This window comes from Oncorhynchus keta, chromosome 36, assembly GCF_023373465.1.
Source record: "Oncorhynchus keta strain PuntledgeMale-10-30-2019 chromosome 36, Oket_V2, whole genome shotgun sequence".
Taxonomy (NCBI): Eukaryota; Metazoa; Chordata; class Actinopteri; order Salmoniformes; family Salmonidae; genus Oncorhynchus; species Oncorhynchus keta.
In genome coordinates this window covers 24,188,041-24,197,715 of record NC_068456.1, presented here as the reverse complement: position 1 = coordinate 24,197,715, position 9,675 = coordinate 24,188,041, and the positions used below count along the sequence as shown (strand labels likewise).

The 9,675-nt window shown below is 51.7% G+C and overlaps 1 protein-coding gene across 1 annotated transcript in view; it reads left to right on the top strand.

Annotated features, from left to right (window-relative positions):
- LOC118378972 (mitogen-activated protein kinase kinase kinase kinase 3-like) overlaps positions 1 to 9,675 on the top strand; it is a 97,902-nt gene that overhangs the window by 25,866 nt on the left and 62,361 nt on the right. The gene's annotated exons all lie outside the window — the stretch shown is intronic.

The window sequence follows — 9,675 nt, the reverse complement described above, 5'->3', positions numbered from 1 at the left end:
GGAGAGTGAGGAGACTGGTGGAGAGGGGAGAGTGAGGAGACTGGTGGAGAGGGGAGAGTGAGGAGACCCGGTGGAGTGAGGAGACTGGTGAAGAGGGAGAGGGGAGAGTGAGGAGACTGGTGGAGAGGGGAGAGTGAGGAGACCCGGTGGAGTGAGGAGACTGGTGAAGAGGGGAGAGTGAGGAGACTGGTGAAGAGGGGAGAGTGAGGAGACTGGTGGAGAGGGGAGAGTGAGGAGACTGGTGGAGTGAGGAGACTGGTGGAGTGAGGAGACTGGTGGAGAGGGGAGAGTGAGGAGACTGGTGGAGAGGGAGAGTGAGGAGACCCGGTGGAGTGAGGAGACTGGTGAAGAGGGGAGAGTGAGGAGACTGGTGGAAGAAGGAGAGGGGAGTGAGGAGACTGGTGGGGAAGGAGAGGGGAGAGTGAGGAGACTGGTGGGGGAAGGAGAGGGGAGAGTGAGGAGACTGGGGGAGAGGGGAGACTGGGGGAGAGTGAGGAGACTGGTGGAGAGGGGAGAGTGAGGAGACCCGGTGGAGTGAGGAGACTGGTGAAGAGGGGAGAGTGAGGAGACTGGTGGAAGAAGGAGAGGGTAGAGTGAGGAGACTGGTGGAGAGGGGAGAGTGAGGAGACTGGGGGAGAGTGAGGAGACTGGGGGAGAGTGAGGAGACTGGGGGAGTGAGGAGACTGGGGGAGTGAGGAGACTGGTGGAGAGGGGAGAGTGAGGAGACTGGTGGAGAGGGGAGAGTGAGGAGACCCGGTGGAGTGAGGAGACTTGTGAAGAGGGGAGAGTGAGGAGACTGGTGGAAGGAGAGGGGAGAGTGAGGAGACTGGTGGAGAGGGGAGAGTGAGGAGGCTGGTGGAGAGGGGAGAGTGAGGAGACCCGGTGGAGTGAGGAGACTTGTGAAGAGGGGAGAGTGAGGAGACTGGTGGAAGGAGAGGGGAGAGTGAGGAGACTGGTGGAAGAAGGAGAGGGTAGAGTGAGGAGACTGGTGGAGAGGGGAGAGTGAGGAGACTGGGGAGAGTGAGGAGACTGGGGGAGAGTGAGGAGACTGGGGGAGTGAGGAGACTGGTGGAGAGGGGAGAGTGAGGAGACTGGTGGAGAGGGGAGAGTGAGGAGACTGGTGGAGAGGGGAGAGTGAGGAGACCCGGTGGAGTGAGGAGACTTGTGAAGAGGGGAGAGTGAGGAGACTGGTGGAAGGAGAGGGGAGAGTGAGGAGACTGGTGGAGAGGGGAGAGTGAGGAGACTGGTGGAGTGAGGAGACTGGTGGAGAGGGGAGATTGGTGGAGAGGGGAGATTGGTGGAGAGGGGAGACTGGTGGAGAGGGGAGAGTGAGGAGACTGGTGGAAGAAGGAGAGGGGAGTGTGAGGAGACTGGTGGGGGAAGGAGAGGGGAGAGTGAGGAGACTGGTGGAGAGGGGAGACTGGTGGAGAGGGGAGACTGGTGGGGGAAGGAGAGTGAGGAGACTGGTGGGGGAAGGAGAGTGAGGAGACTGGTGGAGTGAGGAGACTGGTGGAGAGGGGAGAGTGAGGAGACCCGGTGGAGTGAGGAGACTGGTGAAGAGGGGAGAGTGAGGAGACTGGTGGAAGAAGGAGAGGGGAGTGAAGAGACTGGTGGGGGAAGGAGAGGGGAGAGTGAGGAGACTGGTGGGAGAGTGAGGAGACTGGTGGGAGATTGAGGAGACTGGTGGGAGAGTGAGGAGACTGGGGGAGAGTGAGGAGACTGGGGGAGAGTGCGGAGACTGGTGGAGTGAGGAGACTGGTGGAGTGAGGAGACTGGTGGAGAGGGGAGAGTGAGGAGACCCGGGAGAGTGAGGAGACTGGTGAAGAGGGGAGAGTGAGGAGACTGGTGGAGAGGGGAGAGTGAGGAGACTGGTGGAGTGAGGAGACTGGTGGAGAGGGAAGATTGGTGGAGAGGGAAGATTGGTGGAGAGGGGAGATTGGTGGAGAGGGGAGACTGGTGGAGAGGGGAGAGTGAGGAGACTGGTGGAAGAAGGAGAGGGGAGTGTGAGGAGACTGGTGGGGGAAGGAGAGGGGAGAGTGAGGAGACTGGTGGAGAGGGGAGAGTGAGGAGACTGGTGGAGAGGGGAGACTGGTGGAGAGGGGAGACTGGTGGAGAGGGGAGACTGGTGGGGGAACGAGAGTGAGGAGACTGGTGGGGGAAGGAGAGTGAGGAGACTGGTGGAGTGAGGAGACTGGTGGAGTGAGGAGACTGGTGAAGAGGGAGAGTGAGGAGACTGGTGGAAGAAGGAGAGGGGAGAGTGAGGAGACTGGTGAGAGGGGAGAGTGAGGAGACCCGGTGGAGTGAGGAGACTGGTGAAGAGGGGAGAGTGAGGAGACTGATGAGAGGGGAGAGTGAGGAGACTGGGGGAGAGTGAGGAGACTGGTGGAGATGGGAGAGTGAAGAGACTGGTGGAGAGGGGAGAGTGAGGAGACCCGGTGGAGTGAGGAGACTGGTGGAAGAAGGAGAGGGGAGAGTGAGGAGACTGGTGGAGAGGGGAGAGTGAGGAGACTGGTGGAGAGGGGAGAGTGAGGAGACTGGTGGAGTGAGGAGACTGGTGGAGAGGGGAGATTGGTGGAGAGGGGAGACTGGTGGAGAGGGGAGAGTGAGGAGACTGGTGGAAGAAGGAGAGGGGAGTGTGAGGAGACTGGTGGGGGAAGGAGAGGGAGAGTGAGGAGACTGGTGGGGAAGGAGAGGGGAGAGTGAGGAGACTGGTGGGGAGGGGAGAGTGAGGAGACTGGGGGAGAGTGAGGAGACTGGGGGAGAGTGAGGAGACTGGGGGAGAGTGAGGAGACTGGGGGAGAGTGAGGAGAGTGAGGAGACTGGTGGAGAGGGGAGAGTGAGGAGACTGGTGGAGTGAGGAGACTGGTGAAGAGGGGAGAGTGAGGAGACTGGTGAAGAGGGGAGAGTGAGGAGACTGGTGGAAGAAGGAGAGGGGAGAGTGAGGAGACTGGTGGAAGAAGGAGAGGGGAGAGTGAGGAGACTGGGGGAGAGTGAGGAGACTGGTGGAGTGAGGAGACTGGTGGAGAGGGGAGATTGGTGGAGAGGGGAGATTGGTGGAGAGGGGAGACTGGTGGAGAGTGAGGAGACTAGTGGAAGAAGGAGAGGGGAGTGTGAGTAGGCTGGTGGGGGAAGGGAGAGGGGAGAGTGAGGAGACTGGTGGAGAGGGGAGAGTGAGGAGACTGGTGGAGAGGGGAGACTGGTGGAGAGGGGAGACTGGTGGGGGAAGGAGAGTGAGGAGACTGGTGGGGAAGGAGAGTGAGGAGACTGGTGGGGGAAGGAGAGTGAGGAGACTGATGGGGGAAGGAGAGTGAGGAGACTGGTGGGGGAAGGAGAGTGAGGAGACTGGTGGGGGAAGGAGAGTGAGGAGACTGGTGGGGGAAGGAGAGTGAGGAGACTGGTGGGGGAAGGAGAGTGAGGAGACTGATGGGGGAAGGAGAGAGGAGACTGGTGGGGGAAGGAGAGTGAGGAGACTGGTGGGGGAAGGAGAGGGGAGAGTGAGGAGACTGGTGGGGGAAGGAGAGTGAGGAGACTGGTGAGGGAAGGAGAGGGGAGAGTGAGGAGACTGGTGGGGGAAGGAGAGGGGAGAGTGAGGAGACTGGTGGGGGAAGGAGAGTGAGGAGACTGGTGGGGGAAGGAGAGGGGAGAGTGAGGAGACTGGTGGGGGAAGGAGAGTGAGGAGACTGGTGAGGGAAGGAGAGGGGAGAGTGAGGAGACTGGTGGGGGAAGGAGAGGGGAGAGTGAGGAGACTGGTGGGGGAAGGAGAGTGAGGAGACTGGTGGGGGAAGGAGAGGGGAGAGTGAGGAGACTGGTGGGGGAAGGAGAGGGGAGAGTGAGGAGACTGGTGGGGGAAGGAGAGTGAGGAGACTGGTGGGGGAAGGAGAGGGGAGAGTGAGGAGACTGGTGGGGGAAGGAGAGTGAGGAGACTGGTGAGTGAAGGAGAGGTGAGAGTGAGGAGACTGGTGGGGGAAGTTAAAATGATTGAGTTTAGCTAGCTTGAGTGATGATGACAGAGCTTGTTCAGTATGGCACAATGATGTTTTAATGTTCAGATATATCATGTAGAATAGACATGGCTCTCTGACTTGTAGCCTACATCACAGGAGTCAGCTCTATTCATGACTGTTATAGTTCAGTATGTGGTACCAGAATGTGACCTTGATGTTGGAGACTGACACAGAAATGGACAATCAGTATCAGAGAGATGGAGAGGATGGGATTTGAAATGAAGGATTGTCAGAGCAGGAGACCGATGAGGGAGATGTTCAACGTATATTTCAGGGTTGATAAGATTGTCCTCCAATCAGTTTCTAAATTAACTTTTTTTTGTGTCCAGTCTTAAATTCATTAGGCCTAAGCCAGGATATCAATTTTGCTCATCAAACTCTCACAAGATTTCGATCAACTCACTTTTTTAGACAGATTAGACAGACTGAGTTGGGTTTGAAAAGACTTTGACACAGAAAGTGAGTCATTTAGCCTGATGTGGTGTGTTGACGAGTTAGTCCTAGTCAAAGGGACTGTGTTGTGAACTGGCTTAGACCTGTGACATAAGAAGATGGATGAGTTCAAGTCAGTCTCCATGTTAGATTGTACTGAGTAAGAAAATGTTCCTAGAATTTCAGTCTCAAGGAATGCCAATGTTTTCAGTCCAAATCACGTTGTATTGGTCACATACATACATACACATGGTTAGCAGATGTTAACGCAAGTATAGCCAAATGCTTGTGCTTCTATTTCCGACAGTGCAGCAATATCTAACAAGTAATTTAACAATTCTACAACAACTACCTAATACACACATCGAAGTAAAGGGATTGAATAAGAATATATAAATATATGGATGAGCAGGCCGTTTCCATTGCCTTGAGGGTTTCTTTTTCATATGTTTCATTCTCACGGTCTGATGGTTGGAATGCAATAAGCTACTGTTTGAATTGTTAACTGCTCACAAATTAAAGGGAACTTCCTTTTCATTAGTCCACTGCTGATACAGTCGCAAAATGTTTTGCATGTCAGCAGTCAAGTTTTCAAGATATTGGACTTTCAAGATGCAAAGTGTTAACTGCCACTAGGGTGTAACAGTATGTTTATTCTTACACAACCTTTCGGTATGGAGACCTCGGTTCGGTCCATGCTGTGAACCCTAATGAATAGATAAAAAAATATATTAAACTCAGCAAAAAAAGGAAACATCCCTTTTTCAGGACCCTGTCTTTCAAAGATAATTTGTAAAAATCCAAATAACTTCACAGATCTTCATTGTAAAGGATTCAAACACTGTTTCCAAAACAATTAATAAACCTGCGGAACGGTCGTTAAGACACTAACAGACGGTAGGCAATTAAGGTCACAGTTCTGAAAACTTAAGACACTAAAGAGGCCTTTCTGTTGACTCTGAAAAACATCAAAAGAAAGATGCCCAGGGTCGTCCCTGCTCATCTGCATGAACATGCCTTGGGCATGCTGCAAAGAGGATTGAGGACTGATGTGGCCAGGGCAATAAATTACAATGTCCGTACTGTGAGAAGCCTAAGACAGCGCTACAGGGAGACAGGACGGACAGCTGATTGTCCTCGCAGTGGCAGACCACATGTAACAACACCTGCACAGGATAAGTACACCCGAACATCACACCTGCGGGACGGGTACAGGATGGCAACAACTGCCCGAGTTACACCAGGAACGCACAATCCCTCCATCAGTGGTCAGACTGTCCGCAATAGGCTGAGAGAGGCTGGACTGAGAGCTTGTAGGCCTGTTGTAAGGCAGGTCCTCACCAGACATCACCGGCAACAACGTTGCCTATGGGCACAAACCCACTGTCGCTGGACCAGACATGACTGGCAAAAAGTGCTCTTCACTGACGAGTCGCGGTTTTGTCTCACCAGGGGTGATGGTCGGATTTACGTTTATCGTTGAAGGAATGAGTGTTACACCGAGGCCGGGACTCTAGAGCGGGATCGATTTGGAGGTGGAGGGTCCGTCATGGTCTGGGTCAGCATCATCGGACTGAGTTTGTTGTCATTGCAGGCAGTCTCAACGCTGTGCGTTACAGGGAAGACATCCTCCTCCCTCATGTGGTACCCTACCTGCAGGCTCATCCTGACATGACCCTCCAGCATGACAATGCCACCAGCCATACTGCTCGTTCTGTGCAGGAATTCATGCAAGACAGGAATGTTAGTGTTCTGCCATGGCCAGCGAAGAGCCCGGATCTCAATACCATTGAGCACCTCTGGGACCTCTTGGATCAGAGGGTGAGGGCTAGGGCCATTCCCCACTCAGAAACTTGCAGGTGCCTTGGTGGAAGAGTGGGGTAACATCTCACAGCAAGAACTGGCAAATCTGGTGCAGTCCATGAGGAGGAGATGCACTGCAGTACTTAATGCAGCTGGTGGCCACAACAGATACTGACTTTTGATTTTGACCCCCCTTTGTTCAGGGACACATTATTCCATTTCTGTTAGTCACATGTCACAATTGTATTTTGTTATGTTCATACAAATATTTGCCCATGTTTGCTAAAAATATAAGCAGTTTCCAGTGAGAAGATGTTTATTTTGTGTGTGTGTGTGTTTCACACTAGGCCTATAGGCTATGTCTACGTTGCATTGTAGGCCTGTGCCTCTTAGGTAAATCTGTGCAGGAAAAAAACATTTCTGACTATTCTGTTGAAACAACTAGAGCCTTTGCGCACTTTGTAATAATTGCCGCATTTCAAGCTGTCTTTTTGTGAGGCACAACCAGGAACTAGTTCTTTACGATTGCGAATGGTGTCGTCGATTAACCAGAATTGGAAGATCCTCACTCATTGTTTAAATCTCTAGACACAGCCTACAGGGAGGAGGTGAGGGCACTCGGAGTGTGGTGTCAGGTCTCACTCAATGTCAACAAAACATAGGAGATGATCATGGACTTCAGGAAACAACAGAGGGTGCACCCACCTATCCACATCGACGGGACAGCAGTGGAGGTGGAAAGTTTTAAGTTCCTCTGCGTACACTTCATGGATAACCTGGAATGGTCCACCCACACAGACAGTCTGGTGAGGAAGACGCAACAGCGCCTCTTCAACCTCAGGAGGCTGAATACATTTGGTTTGTCACCTAAAACCCTCACAAACTTTTACAGATGAGAACATCCTGTCGGGCTGTATCACCGCCTGGTACGGCAACTGCTCTGCCCACAACCACAAGACTCTCCAGAGGGTGGTGCAGTCTGCACAACTCATCACTGGGGGCAAACTACCTGCCCTCCAGGACACCGACAGCACCCGATATTGCAGGACGGCCAAAAATATCATCAAGGACAACAACCACCCGAGCCACTGCCTGTTCACCCCGCTATCATCCAGAAGGTGAGGTCAGTACAGGTGCATCAAAGCTTGGACCGAGAGACTGGAAAACAGCTTCTATGTCAAGGCCATCAGACTGTTAAACAGCCATCACTAACATAGAGAGGCAGCTGCCTACATACAGACTCTAAATCATTGGCCACTTTAATAAATGGATCACTAGTCACTTTAATAATGCCACTTTACGTTACGCCTCCCGAGTGGTACAGGGGTCTAAGGCACTGCTTCGCACTGCTAGAGATTCTGGGTTCGAGTCCTGACTCTGTCGAGTGCTGCCTGCGACCAGGAGACCCATGGGGCGGTACACAATTGGCCCAGCGCTGTCCGGGTCAGGGGAGGCTTTGGCCGGCAGGCATGTTGTTGTCCCATCACGCACCAGTGACTCCTGTGGCGGGCCGGGCGCAGTGCACGCTGACACGGTCGCCAGATGTACAGTGTTTCCTCCGACACATTGGTGCGGCTGGCTTCCAGGTTAAGTGGGCATTGTGTCAAGAAGCAGTGCAGCTTGGTTGTGTTTCGGAGGACGCACGGCTCTCGACCTTCGCCTCTCCCGAGTCCGTACGGGAGTTGCAGCGATGAGACAAGACTTTGGATACCACGGAATTGGGGGAAAAAATATAATAATACCAAAAAGATTATGCCACTTTAATAATGTTTACATATCTTGCATTCCTCATCTCATATGTATATACTGTACTCTATACCATCTATTGCATCTTGCCTATGCCGCTCGGTTATCGCTCATCCATATATTTATATGTACATAATCTTATTCCATTCCTTTACTTGGATTTGTGTGTATTAGGTAGTTGTTGTGGAATTGTTAGATTACTTGTTAGATATTACTGCACTTTCAGAACTGGAGGCACAAGCTACACTCGTATTAACATCTGCTAACCATGTGTATGTGACCAATAACATTTAATTTGATTTAGTTTGGGAACATTCTGGCTTCCCAGTAGATTACAACGGCGATGGACAAAGTTGTGGATAAAACGTTAACAGTACGTCACCAAGCTCAAGCCTATGCAGCTGCCAACGACTCCAGTATGTTGCACCATTTATGGCAGAGCAAGACTGAAACACAGAGACAAACAACACAACATTGCTTCCCTCTGTATTCAAGCAGCTCTTGGCTGCTGATTTATAACCGAGCCAAAGAAATTAGAAGAGTGATAGGTAGGCTGTGTTTTATATTGTATACTTTAGTTTATAGCTGCAGACATTACGAACTTCCCTCTTGCACCCATTTCAGCAAACCGGTAGTGCCAGCTCTATATAAGCAAACCGGTAGTGCCAGCTCTATATAAGCAAACCAGTAGTGCCAGCTCTATATAAGCAAACCGGTCACTATATTTGCTCTATATAAGCAAACCAAAGCCCAGGTTTTAAATGAATTGGTCAATGCATCCTGTTTTGTGCTTAGTGACATCCCATCACATTACCCTGGAGTGGGAGATGTACGTATGGTGGTATAGACATGGCCCCTTTGAGAGTGACAAGTGCGCATCTGGGCTGAAGGAGGCAGTGTCATGTGTTCATAACCATGTGGGAATTTACCACATATGAAAAATCCTCTTAAATGGTAGTTACTAGTGGGAAATTCACCTATCATCCTGAGCACCCACTTCTCCAACTCTGACTTCACCTGCTAAATAAATGGTAAATGGCCTCTAGAACAGCATTTACTGTAGTTAAATGCAACCACAAAACATTCTTTATAAAAAGTGATCTATTAATGTGGTTTTTGAACTCAAATTTGTTTACAAGCATGATTGCTGTACTTTTAATTTATGGTTGACACCGCTTGTTGGCCATTAGCCAATCCCCGTTTCTCAACTTTACAACTGGTAAATTCCCACCTCCCACATGGTTACAAACGCAGCATCAGAGTGGAACCTTGAGGCCCAACATACCAGTTCTGTCACAACAGACAGGAACATTGTGAATGCTGAGCATTGTGACTGGAATTTATTTTCCCCCCTTTTATTTATTTTTAATTCACCTCAATTTCTTGGTATCCAATTGTTTTTAGTAGCTACCAACTTGTCTCATCGCTACAACTCCCGTACGGGCTCGGGAGAGACGAAGGTTGTGCTCCGAAACACAACCCAACCGCACTGCTTCTTAACACAGCGCGCATCCAACCCGGAAGCCAGCCGCACCAATGTGTCGGAGGAAACACCGTGCACCTGGCAACCTTGGTTAGCGCGCACTGCGCCCGGCCCGCCACAGGAGTCGCTTGTGCGCGATGAGACAAGGATATCCCTACCGGCCAAACCCTCCCTAACCCGGACGACACTAGGCCAAGTGCGTCGCCC